We start from the raw sequence: 14,406 nt of genomic DNA, 5'->3' as shown, positions 1-14,406 counted from the left end.
CACTACATCCCGCCGCCATCAACCTTCAACGTGCTTCTTGGCTCCTCCTGGTTCGATAAACCTTGGTTTCTTTCTGAGGGAAAACTTGCTGCTGTGCGCATCATACCTTCCTCTTGGGGTTCCCAACGAACGTGTGAGTTACACGCCATCAAGCTCTTTTTAAGGCGCCGTTGTCGGGAGATCAAGACACGCTGCAAGGGGAGTCTCCACTTCTCAATCTCTTTACTTTGTTTTTGTCTTGCTTAGTTTTATTTACTACTTTGTTTGCTGCACTAAATCAAAATACAAAAAAAAATTAGTTGCTAGTTTTACTTTATTTGCTATCTTGTTTACTATATCAAAAACACAAAAAAATTAGTTACTTGCATTTACTTTATCTAGTTTGCTTTATTTACTGTTGCTAAAATGGCCAACCCTGAAAATACTAAGTTGTGTGACTTCACAACCACAAATAATAATGATTTCTTATGCACACCTATTGCTCCACCTGCTACTACAGCAGAATTCTTTGAAATTAAACCTGCTTTACTGAATCTTGTTATGCGAGAGCAATTTTCTGGTGTTACTTCTGATGATGCTGCTGCCCATCTTAATAATTTTGTTGAACTATGTGAAATGCAAAAGTATAAAGATGTAGATGGTGACATTATAAAATTAAAATTGTTCCCTTTCTCATTAAGAGGAAGAGCTAAAGATTGGTTGCTATCTCTGCCTAAGAATAGTATTGATTCATGGACTAAATGCAAGGATGCTTTTATTGGTAGATATTATCCCCCTGCTAAAATTATATCTTTGAGGAGTAGCATAATGAATTTTAAACAATTGGATACTGAACATGTTGCTCAAGCTTGGGAAAGAATGAAATCTCTGGTTAAAAATTGCCCAACCCATGGACTGACTACTTGGATGATCATCCAAACCTTCTATGCAGGACTAAATTTTTCTTCATGAATTTATTGGATTCAGCTGTTGGAGGTACCTTTATGTCCATCACTCTTGGTGAAGCAACAAAGCTTCTTGATAATATGATGATCAATTACTCTGAATGGCACACGGAAAGAGCTCCACAAGGTAAGAAGGTAAATTCTGTCGAAGAAACCTCTTCCTTGAGTGATAAGATTGATGCTATTATGTCTATGCTTGTGAATGGTAGGCCTAATGTTAATCCCAATAATGTTCCGTTAGCATCATTGGTTGCTCAAAAAGAATATGTTGATGTGAATTTCATTAAAAATAACAATCACAATGATTCTAGGCCATACCCTGCTAATGGTAACTCTTATGGTAGATATGTTTCACCTAATGAAGAAAAGATGCTAGAAATTGAAAGATCCACCAAGAGCTTTATGCAATCACAATATGAGCAAAATAAATTGTTTACTAAAACTATGAATGAGCAATCTACCTTGTTGAAGAATATAGGGAATCAACTTGAAAATCTGAATAGGGAGATCTCAGGTTGCAAACTAAACTTGCTAATCTTTGAAAACCGAATCTCATACATGTCTGCATCACAATCTTCTCTAATTAATAAAATGGCTGCTAAACCTGAGGATTTAGATGACAAAATTACTACTACAGCAAATGCCATCCAAGTTAGAATTAATGAGAATATAAGATTAATGGCTGAACTGCGTGCTAGGTGGGATAGAGAAGAAAATGAAAAACTAGCTAAAGAGAAGAATGTAGCTAAAGTTTGGACTATTACCACCACTAGTAATGCTAATGCTACACATGTTACTGCACCTCCTACTAATAATAATAAAAGAATTGGAGTTAGCAATGTTTCCACTTCTAATGCAAAGCGCGAGAAACTGCCTGAAACTGCTAAAACTGCTGAAACTGCCTGTGATAAAACTGCTGAAATTTTTTCCAACATTGGGGATGATGATCCCATTGCTTTAGATTATAATGGTTTGAATTTTGATGATTGCCACATCTCTGAAGTTATAAAGTTCTTGCAAAAACTTGCTAAAAGTCCTAATGCTAGTGCTATAAATTTGGCTTTCACGCAACATATTACAAATGCTCTCATAAAAGCTAGAGAAGAGAAACTAGAGCGCGAAGCCTCTATTCCTAAAAAGCTAGAGGATGGTTGGGAGCCCATCATTAAGATGAAGGTTAAAGATTTTGATTGTAATGCTTTATGTGATCTTGGTGCAAGTATTTCCATTATGCCTAAGAAAATTTATAATATGCTTGACTTGCCACCGCTGAAAAATTGTTATTTGGATGTTAATCTTGCTGATCATTCTACAAAGAAACCTTTGGGGAAAGTTGATAATGTTCGCATTACCATTAACAATAACCTTGTCCCCGTTGATTTTGTTGTCTTGGATATTGAATGCAATGCATCTTGTCCCATTATATTGGGAAGACCTTTTCTTCGAACTGTTGGTGCTATCATTGATATGAAGGAAGGTAATATAAAATATCAATTTCCTCTCAAGAAAGGTATGGAACACTTCCCTAGAAAGAGAATGAAGTTACCTTTTGACTCTATTATTAGAACAAATTATGATGTTGACACTTCGTCTCTTGATAATACTTGATACACACTTTCTGCGCCTAGTTGAAAGGCGTTAAAGAAAAGCGCTTGTGGGAGACAACCCATGTTTTTACCTACAGTACTTTGTTTTTATTTTGAGTCTTGGAAGTTGTTTACTACTGTAGCAACCTCTCCTTATCTTAGTTTAGTGTTTTGTTGTGCCAAGTAAAGTCTTTGATAGTAAAGTAAGTACTAGATTTGGATTACTGCGCAGTTCTAGATTTCTTTGCTGTCACGAATCTGGGTCTACCTCGCAGTAGGTAGCTCAGAAAATTAAGCCAATTTACGTGCATGATCCTCAGATATGTACGCAACTTTCATTCAATTTGAGCATTTTCATTTGAGCAAGTCTGGTGGCCTAATAAAATTCGTCAATACGAACTGTTCTGTTTTGACAGATTCTGCCTTTTATTTCGCATTGCCTCTTTTGCTATGTTGGATGAATTTCTTTGATCCACTAATGTCCAGTAGCTTTATGCAATGTCCAGAAGTGTTAAGAATGATTGTGTCATCTCTGAATATGTTAATTTTTATTGTCACTAACCCTCTAATGAGTTGTTCTAAGTTTGGTGTGGAGGAAGTTTTCAAGGATCAAGAGAGGAGTATGATGCAACATGATCAAGGAGAGTGAAAGCTCTAAGCTTGGGGATGCCCCGGTGGTTCACCCCTGCATATATTAAGAAGACTCAAGTGTCTAAGCTTGGGGATGCCCAAGGCATCCCCTTCTTCATCGACAACATTATCAGGTTCCTCCCCTGAAACTATATTTTTATTCCATCACATCTTATGTGCTTTGCTTGGAGCGTCGGTTTGTTTTTGTTTTTTGTTTTGTTTGAATAAAATGGATCCTAGCATTCACTTTATGGGAGAGAGACACGCTCCGCTGTAGCATATGGACAAGTATGTCCTTAGTTTCTACTCATAGTATTCATGGCGAAGTTTCTCCTTCGTTAAATTGTTATATGGTTGGAATTGGAAAATGATACATGTAGTAATTGCTATTAATGTCTTGGGTAATGTGATACTTGGCAATTGTTGTGCTCATGTTTAAGCTCTTGCATCATATGCTTTGCACCCATTAATGAAGAAATACATAGAGCATGCTAAAATTTGGTTTGCATATTTGGTTTCTCTAAGGTCTAGATAATTTCTAGTATTGAGTTTGAACAACAAGGAAGACGGTGTAGAGTCTTATAATGTTTTCAATATGTCTTTTATGTGAGTTTTGCTGCACCGGTTCATCCTTGTGTTTGTTTCAAATAAGCCTTGCTAGCCTAAACCTTGTATCGAGAGGGAATACTTCTCATGCATCCAAATACTTGAGCCAACCACTATGCCATTTGTGTCCACCATACCTACCTACTACATGGTATTTCTCCGCCATTCCAAAGTAAATTGCTTGAGTGCTACCTTTAAACAATTCAAAATTTATCACCTCTGATTTGTGTTAATGTTTTATAGCTCATGAGGAAGTATGTGGTGTTTATCTTTCAATCTTGTTGGGCAACTTTCACCAATGGACTAGTGGCTTCATCCGCTTATCCAATAATTTTGCAAAAAGAGCTGGCAATGGGATTCCCAGTCCCAAATTAATCAAACTAAATAGACACTCCTCCATGGTATGTGATTGTTGGACGGCACCCGAAGGATTCGGTTAGCCATGGCTTGAGAAAGCAAAGGTGGGGAGGAGTGTCATCATAATAAAACTAAAATAAAAAGGCACTCCTTCATGGTATGAGATTGTTGGCAGGCACCCGAGGATTCGGTTAGCCATGGTTTGTGAAAGAAAGGTTGGAAGGAGTGCCATCCAAAAATAAAATAAAATGGGAGCCGCTCTTTGAAGGTTTGTCTGGCAAGGGGGTTAGAGTGCCCACTACCATTCGTTGACAACAACAAACACCTCTCAAAATTTTACTTTTATTGCTCTCTATATGTTTTCAAAATCAAAGCTCTAGCACAAATATAGCAATCGATGCTTTTCCTCTATGGAGGACCATTCTTTTACTTTTAATGTTGAGTCAGTTCACCTATTTCTCTCCACCTCAAGAAGCAAACACTTGTGTGAACTGTGCATTGATTCCTACATACTTGCTTATTGCACTTATTATATTACTCTATGTTGACAATATCCATGAGATATACATGTTATGAGTTGAAAGCAACCGCTGAAACTTAATCTTCCTTTGTGTTGCTTCAATGCCTTTACTTTGAATTATTGCTTTATGAGTTAACTCTTATGCAAGACTTATTGATGCTTGTCTTGAAGTGCTATTCATGAAAAGTCTTTGCTTTATGATTCACTTGTTTATTCATGTCATATACATTGTTTTGATCGCTGCATTCACTACATATGCTTTACAAATAGTATGATCAAGGTTATGATGGCATGTCACTCCAGAAATTATCTGTGTTATCGTTTTACCTGCTCGGGATGAGCAGAACTAAGCTTGGGGATGCTGATACGTCTCCGACGTATCGATAATTTCTTATGTTCCATGCCACATTATTGATGTTATCTACATGTTTTATGCACACTTTATGTCATATTCGTGCATTTTCTGGAACTAACCTATTAACAAGATGCCGAAGTGCCGATTCTTTGTTTCTGCTGTTTTTGGTTTCAGAAATCCTAGTAACGAAATATTCTCGGAATTGGACGAAATCAACGCCCAGGGGCCTATTTTGCCACGAAGCTTCCAGAAGTCCGAAGAGGAGATGAAGTGGGGCCACGAGGCGCCCAAACCATAGGGCGGCGCGGCCCCCCCCCTTGGCCGCGCGGCCCTGTGGTGTGGGGCCCTCGTGCCGCCTCCTGACCTGCCCTTCCGCCTACTTAAAGCCTCCGTCGTGAAACCCCCTGTACCGAGAGCCACGATACGGAAAACCTTCCAGAGACGCCGCCGCCACCGATCCCATCTCGGGGGATCCAGGAGATCGCCTCCGGCACCCTGCCGGAGAGGGGAATCATCTCCCGGAGGACTCTACGCCGCCATGGTCGCCTCCGGAGTGATGTGTGAGTAGTCTACCCCTGGACTATGGGTCCATAGCAGTAGCTAGATGGTTGTCTTCTCCCCATTGTGCTATCATTGTCGGATCTTGTGAGCTGCCTAACATGATCAAGATCATCTATCTGTAATTCTATATGTTGCGTTTGTTGGGATCCGATGAATAGAGAATACTTGTTATGTTGATTATCAAAGTTATATCTATGTGTTGTTTATGATCTTGCATGCTCTCCGTTACTAGTAGATGCTCTGGCCAAGTAGATGCTTGTAACTCCAAGAGGGAGTATTTATGCTCGATAGTGGGTTCATGCCTGCATTGACACCGGGACAAGTGAGAAAGTTCTAAGGTTGTGTTGTGCTGTTGCCACTAGGGATAAAACATTGATGCTATGTCTAAGGATGTAGTTGTTGATTACATTACGCACCATACTTAATGCAATTGTCTGTTGCTTTGCAACTTAATACTGGAGGGGGTTCGGATGATAACCTGAAGGTGGACTTTTTAGGCATAGATGCAGTTGGATGGCGGTCTATGTACTTTGTCGTAATGCCCAATTAAATCTCACTATACTCATCATGATATGTATGTGCATGGTCATGCCCTCTTTATTTGTCAATTGCCCAACTGTAATTTGTTCACCCAACATGCTGTTTATCTTATGGGAGAGACACCTCTAGTGAACTGTGGACCCCGGTCCAATTCTCTATACTGAAATACAATCTACTGCAATACCTGTTCTACTGTTTTCTGCAAACAATCAGCTTCCACACAATACGGTTAATCCTTTGTTACAGCAAGCCGGTGAGATTGACAACCTCACTGTTTCGTTGGGGCAAAGTACTTTGGTTGTGTTGTGCAGGTTCCACGTTGGCGCCGGAATCCCTGGTGTTGCGCCGCACTACATCCCGCCGCCATCAACCTTCAACGTGCTTCTTGGCTCCTCCTGGTTCGATAAACCTTGGTTTCTTTCTGAGGGAAAACTTGCTGCTGTGCGCATCATACCTTCCTCTTGGGGTTCCCAACGAACGTGTGAGTTACACGCCATCAAATACTCTCGCAAAAGCCATGAAAAATAGCAGACATGCATCTTTGAAAAGTAGCAGGAGCATTACATAAACCAAAAGGCATACGTCTATAAGCATAAGTTCCATAGGGACAAGTGAAAGTGGTTTTCTCTTGATCCTTAGTTTTAATAGCAATTTGTGAAAACCCAGAATAACCATCAAGAAAGCAAAAGTGAGTATTCTTAGACAACCTTTCTAACATTTGATCAATAAAAGGTAAAGGGTAATGATCTTTCTTAGTAACTTTATTAACTTTTCGATAATCAATGCACATTCTATACCCTACAACTACTCTTTGAGGTATGAGCTCATCATTATCATTAGGCACAACAGTCATTCCTCCTTTCTTAGGAACACAATGCACAGGACTAACCCATCTACTATCAGCAATATGATATATAATACCAGCTTCAAGAAGTCTTAATACCTCATTTCTTACCACATCCTTCATCTTAGGAATTAGACGACGCTGAGGTTCAACAACAGGCTTTGCATCATCTTCCATATTAATGGCATGTTGGCAAATAGAGGGAGAAATCCCCTTCAAGTCATCAAGAGTGTAGCCAATAGCTCCTCGGTGTTTCTTAAATATTTCAAATAACCTTTCTTCTTCAAACTCTGAAAGCTTAGAACTAATAATAACAGGATATATTTTCTTATCATCAATATGAGCATATTTAAGATTATCAGGCAATGGTTTTAAATCAAAGACAGAATCTTCCTTTGGTGGTGGTGTTGTACCCAGATCTTCTACCGGTAAATCATGATTAAGAATAGGTTGACGAAGGAAAATTTCATCAAGCTCATCTCTTTCTTCCCTAAAAACTTCACTCTCGCTATTCTCCAAATGCTGCTGCAAAGGATTATTAGGAGCAAGAGCAATAGATGCACACTGTTCAACTCTAAAATCATTATTAGGCAAATCAGCTTTATAAGGAGTTTTGGTAAATTTAGAGAAGTTAAACTCATAAGATTCACCAGAAAATTTAGTCAAAATTTTCTCTTTCTTGCAATCTATAATAGCTCCACAAGTATTTAGAAAAGGTCTACCAAAAATGATAGGACAATATTTACTAGCAGCAGAACCAAGTACCAAAAAGTCAGCAGGATATTTAATCTTACCGCATAGAACTTCCACATCTCGGACAATACCAATTGGAGAGATAGTTTCTCTATTAGCCAGCCGAATAACCACATCAATATCTTCAAGTTCACAAGGACCAATTTCGTGCATAATCTCCGTGTAAAGCTCATAAGGAATAGCACTAATACTTGCACCAATATCACATAAACCATAATAACAATGATCTCCAATTCTAACAGATAACATAGGAACACTAGCTTTCTTAGACTTATTAGGATGTGAAACAATATTAGAGGCATCTTCACAGAAAATAATATGACCATCCTCCACATTTTCAGTCACAAGATCTTTAACTATTGCAACAGCAGGTTCAACTTTTATTTGTTCTTCAGGTTCTATAGGTTTCTTTTCACTTTTATGAACCGCACTATTTATAACAGAGTACTCCTTCATTTTAGCAGGGAAAGGAGTTTTTTCAATATAAGCTTCAGGAATAACATGATCAACAGTTTCAACTACAAAACATTTATTTATAGATGAATCAATTTTATCTTTATACGGTTCATGATACTTATCAAAGTTCTTCTTAGGCAATTCATAATGAGAGGCAAAAGCTTTATAAAGATTTGCAGCAACTTGAGAATCAAGACCATAAGTAGCACTCATATTACGAAATTTATCAGTATCCATAAAAGCTTCAATGCATTTGTAATCATAATTTATACCTGATTCTCTATCTTTGTCGTTCTCCCATCCTTCAGTATTCTCCTGGATGCGATTAAGAAGGTCCCTCTTAAACTCTTCTTTGTTGCGTGTAAATGATCTAGAACAAGAAGTATCCAGCAAGGTCTTGTCTTGAAAAGAAAGTCTTACATAGAAATTATCAATAATAACATTACCAGGAAGCTCATGAATGGGGCATTTGAGCATTAAAGACTTCAATCTCCCCCACGCTTGGGCAATACTCTCTCCATCATGAGGCCAAAAATTATATATGCGGTTCCGATCTTTGTGAATTTCACTTGGAGGATAGAACTTAGAATAAAACCGGGGCACAATATCATTCCATTCAAGAGAATCCCCATTATCCAGTAATTTATACCAATGCGCCGCTTTACCAGAGACAATGATATAGAGAATAATTTCTTCCTCACTTCATCCATAGCAATACCTGCACACTTGAATAAACCGCATAATGCATGTAAGAACAGTAAATGATCACCAGGGTGAACAGTTCCATCCCCTGTATACCGGTTATCCACTACACGGGCAATAATTTTCATAGGTATGTTGTCTGGTATTTCTTCCTCACTGGCGCCTCATCCACTACCTTTGCGGTAGTAGTAGATTTTCCAAATAAAAACTCAAGAGAAGATCTCTCCATAATGAATTATGGCAGCAGGCGTAAATAAAATCAGCACAAACAAGAGAAATTTCCCTTACCAATTCCACTTACCAATAGCGCTTCACTCCCCGGCAACGGTGCCAGAAAATAGTCTTGATGACCCACAAGTATAGGGGGTGTATCGTAGTATCTTCGATAAGTAAGAATGTCGATCCCAACGAGGAGCAGAAGGTGTTGACAAGCAGTTTCGATGTAGGATTCACTGTAAATGCTCACAGACAAGTATTCAGGGGGTTTTGATGTAGCAGATGAATTAAGTACGAGTAAGTAAAGTGCGAGAATAATAATTGCAGCGAGTGGCCCAATCCTTTTTAGCACAAAGGACAAGCCGGTTTGTTTACTTATAATGACCAAACGTTCTCGAGGACACACGGGATTTTAGTCTAGTGCTTTCTGTGGGGACCCAGACTAACTGTCCGAAATACCCTGTTATGTATACAGTTCACGATCCCATGATCAGTGCGCCGTGAACACATAACCGAACTGATATCAAATTACACCATCCATTATAAAGCGGAATAAGAAAATTACAATAAGGTCTCATGACCATTACTTACATAATAGCCTTGAAGGGCCTAACTAAACATCAGAGTAGCATCTTCACTTCAACAGCGCGGAGCCCAAGTCATCTGCCATAAACCCTACAGGCAACTGACTGGGAAGACGTTCCTAGCTCGCATAGACGTCGTCAACTCCTTCTTCATCGGTCGAACTGCTTCAAGTCTGGCCAAGTAAATAGCCAGGGACAAAGCCATGAGTACATTGGAATTGTACTCGCAAACCATCACGAAGGTACTTTGCAAGGGTGCAAGATAACAAGTGCTAATCTAAGATGACAAGAGGGAAGAGCTAATTTCCCTTGTGGAAATAGCATGAGAAAGAGAGGTAGTTTCTCTTGTGGATATAGCATCCCAACATCGCAGTTGAAGGGGACACTAAGAAAGTAGTAAGACATTTCTATGCCTTGTTTGAAGAAGACACTCCATATAGGTCCTATGGCATCGCTATATCTTTATTGAAGATGATACTTCAAAAGATAGACTACGACATCTCTATATCTTTATTGAAGAAGAGTTCCCCTACATGAAACACTAGGAAGGGTCACCCAATTTTTGTTTCATTTTCCTCGACCATCTCCATATGGTCGGCACCAGCCTTTCCGTACCCTTCCGGTACATCCAACACATTCTCTTTCTTTGTAAAGCACTTTATAAAACAAGACTCGACACAGCTCGGCAACGGCCATCCCAACCGTCCATGACCGCGGACACGGCTATTCGAATAGATTTGACTCTGCAGAGTTTGCGCACTTTCCCCACAAGATCTGATAAATCCGCCGGGATCATCCCCGGTTCGTCATACGAAAGTATGCGAGTCTCGGATAATCAGTCGAAGCCTTTCGCCCATTCAACTCAGCAAGAGGTCCTACCCTATGGAGTATGTACCTCCCCGGCACCGTGGCAGCTCACCTCCTCTTGAGCGTGGCTCCACCGCCAAGCCAGGAGACCCATAGTGTCTTCCGGACGGGTCAGCCCCAAAGACCTCCCGTTATACTATTGTCCCAACCATGACAACCCGGACTCGGGGGTAATCGTACCCTTGTATAGTTGTGCGGTGCCTCATGCTAAGAAGAACAAACGTCAAGCTAAGCCCCGTGCCCACGTTGGAGTAGTGTGGTTGCGCGGGTTAATTGTTCCGGGCGAATACAGAGAACCATGTGTCGTTTTTCTCAAAAACCCAAGTCACACACATTTCCTCTTTCCAACCATCTTTGTCAAGATCCTTTCCTTTCATAAACCATACGCTTGGGTAAGATTGCCTCACCCAAGGTTTTCATAAACATTTACAACAAGGTAAACCTTGAGGGGTTCCCAACCTAAAGTTTCATGAGTTGAACTAATACAACACTATGGCCGAGATGAGGGTCATCACGCCATTGAGGGTATGAAAAAGAGGTATTGGAGTGGATCATACTTGTTTGAGCTAAGCATGTATTATGACAACATAAGAGAAAATATACTTTCGGATTTGTGGTGTTATCTAACCCAAATCAATAGATAGGGATGAGAATTGACCAACAGCAACACCATTTAGGGAATTAGGCATACTCATCACAATTTGAGAATACACCAAGATCGTGGTATTGATACCTCTACACCAGAAGGTGGTGTAGTATGAATCTTGTCCCGAGGTGGAACATGTTCAAGCTAAGAATAGAAAACAAGTTGGATAGCAGTGGCCATGATACCATACACCCAACCAATTACCAAGACCTTGACAAGACAAAACTAATAGAGGTACCATGCTTGCATCCAAGCATAGATGACAACAATATGGAGATCATCACACATAGAACCAAGATGCTATTGATAGCACAAGATGACATCCAAGGAGACATCATATCAGAGATCAAAAGATGGCTTGCCTTGGTTGGCTTGTTTGTCCCTGGTCTTCTTCAAATTCTTCAATTTCTTCAAATCCTTCCCCTCCTTCAAACCCGACAACGTCCGAATCTATCGTCGCAAAATAAAAAGGCATACAAACAATACAATCACTACACTATTTTAAGGTAATACAAGCAAGTCAATCAATCAAGGCTGAAGTTACAGAGGGTTTGGTTTTGAAAATACATAAACTCAAATTAACCACTTAAATTATTGATAAAGGCAAAAAGGGGTTAACTTTAAACATTTAGGGTTCAAACCCTAAATGGTTCACAAATCAATTATCTAACTCTCAAACTTAAATAAAAAGAAGGTAAAACAAAGCTAACAAACTTGGTTTCACGGAAAAAGGATTTTTCTACAATTTTATATCAAATTTTGAATTTGAAACTACATAGGATAAGATATATCTACCAGAAATTCTAGAAAAATCGTAAGAATATGGGACCAGTGGCATTTGAAAGATATTTAAATTTAGAAACTAACGCAATTTGTTTCATTGAATATGAATCACTAGAACTCGAGATATTGCAATTTGACGTTTATTGTTAGAACTAAAAGTTTAAGGATTAAGCTAAACAAAAACATGTTGCAGACCAAAACTAACTGGCTCGTGTGGGACAGAACGGGTCAGCCCACCAACGTGTCCGTGTGTGAGAGAAAAAGATCAAAAATCTGACTATGGGTCTCACTTGTCATTCTATTACTTAAAACTGAATGGGTAAGCTGCCCTTGGATCTAGATCGAACGGTTGTTATCTACCCAAAAGACTTAATTAAGTTGCTTTAATATCCATGCTCACAGGCTACGTACATGAATCGTCTTCAAACTCCTGCATCTGCTAGCTGAATACTACGACGGGTCCTCGGGAGCTCACCTGCGACGTCCGGAGATGATGGAGTCGACGTGGTAGCAACGCGGGGACTCGGTGCAGTACACTTGCTCGCCTCCCTGGTGCTGGCGAGCTCGTGGTCGACGGCGCAGACGGCCGGGTTGCGGGCAGGGCGGTGCTTGTCGGGCGCATGAGCATGAATGGCGGCTCGGGAGCTCGTCGTCCGCCGGCAGGAGGTGTCGTGGACGTCGAGGAGGGACGGAGAAACGCCGCTTCAAGTCCAGCTCGAGCAGGTACTCCTCCACATGCGGCAGCAGCATGGTCTTCTATGGCGAGCTGCTCGGATGTTGAGGGTAGCGGCGGCTCCGAGGCTCCCTGGAGATGGAGGAGAGGCGGGCTAGGATCGTGGCACATAGGGGAGATGAACGAGACAGCAAAAAGGAGGGTAGAGAAGGACGAGGCCGAGCACGACCTTGAGTGTCTCCGCTCGGTGGTCCGTGGCAGAGAAGGGCTCCCGCCGGCGAGGGAGCGGTCGAGGCTGCCCAGCTGCGCTCTGGCTGTCTAGGAGGGGCGAAGAGGAGTGCTCTGAGAGCGGTGTGGCGAAACGCAGAGACTTGGGGCGGCTTTTATAGCCTCCAAGCGGCGTACAGTGGACGCGGTGCAGGGCGGCGGTGTATGGGTCCATGGGCTCGCCATAGGGCAGCCGGGGCGGTGGGGAGCGTCAGCGCCTTGCTGACGTCGTGGTAGTGACATCACGCGGCTGGCGTCAGCACAGCAGCAGGGAGGGCATGCGCGCGTTGGTCGCGGACGAGCGCGTCCAGGCTCGGACGGTTGCGTGAGCGACGCGGTGATCACGCGCCTTGATCACGGGCAGATTCCCAGGTGCAAACGTGTGCGGAGGAGAGAGTCCAGGGACGGTTGCGGACGTGGTGATCGTTCTCAACTTCTCATGCCGATCACGGCCAGGTGCGCCTGGCGCGCGTGTGTGTGCGGAAGAGAGGGTCAGGGTCGTGTGGTGGTTTGCTGCTCACGCATGCGAAGTAATACTCGCCATGGAACGGACGTGGGCTACGAAACGCGTTCATCATGTGTGATGCTGGGGTTTACGGCTTCGTCCAGCGAGTTGTACGTCTTGCAAACTCGTGGAGCAGCGTAGGTCATCTAGGTCGACTGGCATAGTGGCATGAGGTTCTCTTCTTTTGGCCGGGATTCTGGGAAGAAAACAAAGGGGCCGGACATGGGAACAGCTAGCTCAGCGAGGCTTCCTCAAGATTTTTTTTTTTTTTTGGCTAAAAAATGTAGTGAACCAATGCGCTCAGAGCTGTTCAGAATGGATTAGGAGGTTTGGTGTGGTAGAATACTATGGCTTAGTGTTAAAAGATCAAGGGTTGAGTGGTAGCAGAGATAGAAAAGAGAGTTTCGTCCAAATCTGCCGAAAATTGGGGTTGACTTGGATTTCAAAATTTCTAAGAAGCAGTGTGGTTACCATGGTCAGAAATGATGGGTTAGCTGTGGTGTGAAGTCACGCTAGTTTTGGTATTTTTCTGAAAGGGTTTGGTCACTTTTTGGTTTTAATTTTTAAAATTGGCCGAAATAGAGGTAAGGTTGAAATTCTAAATTTCAAAAACAAAAATGATAGGGAGGGTTTTTGAGTTACACTATGAGAGAGAGGATCAATAATTTGAATAAGGAGGTAGAACAAAGTCGAGAGAGAAAAACAGGCGAAGATATAAAATCTTCAAAATATTATTTTTAAATAAACAAACTAAAATAGAAAGTGATTTCATAGGTCATAGACAAGGTTTTGTTTGCAAAAAGAGGAGGATTTCAAAATAGAGTTGGAGTGAGAATCTTGGTATGAAAGGTCCTTCTAAAAGAGTGTACAAGATCAGGGTGGTCCCGTTAGTGCCATCGTGCCCAGAAGATATGTGTTGGACAGGAGAGGTCTGATGGAGATTTAAGCACAAGGTTTTTTTTTTTTTGGTAGAGCTATGGTCCTATAGTTTCAAAGTAGAAGTGGAAGATA

The 14,406-nt window shown here is 41.2% G+C and overlaps 1 long non-coding RNA gene across 1 annotated transcript; it reads right to left on the bottom strand.

The window, feature by feature from the left end:
• Positions 1-9,571: 9,571 nt before the first annotated feature.
• On the bottom strand, positions 9,572-12,961 carry LOC127345932 (uncharacterized). The gene is made up of 2 exons (XR_011754400.1): positions 12,426-12,961; positions 9,572-11,617 (listed from the first exon to the last, which is right to left on the bottom strand). It is a non-coding gene; the product is annotated as an uncharacterized lncRNA (long non-coding RNA).
• Positions 12,962-14,406: the final 1,445 nt, after the last annotated feature.

Source organism: Lolium perenne, chromosome 3 (assembly GCF_019359855.2).
Source record: "Lolium perenne isolate Kyuss_39 chromosome 3, Kyuss_2.0, whole genome shotgun sequence".
NCBI lineage: Eukaryota > Viridiplantae > Streptophyta > Magnoliopsida > Poales > Poaceae > Lolium > Lolium perenne.
This window is presented reverse-complemented; position numbering and strand designations above follow the sequence as displayed.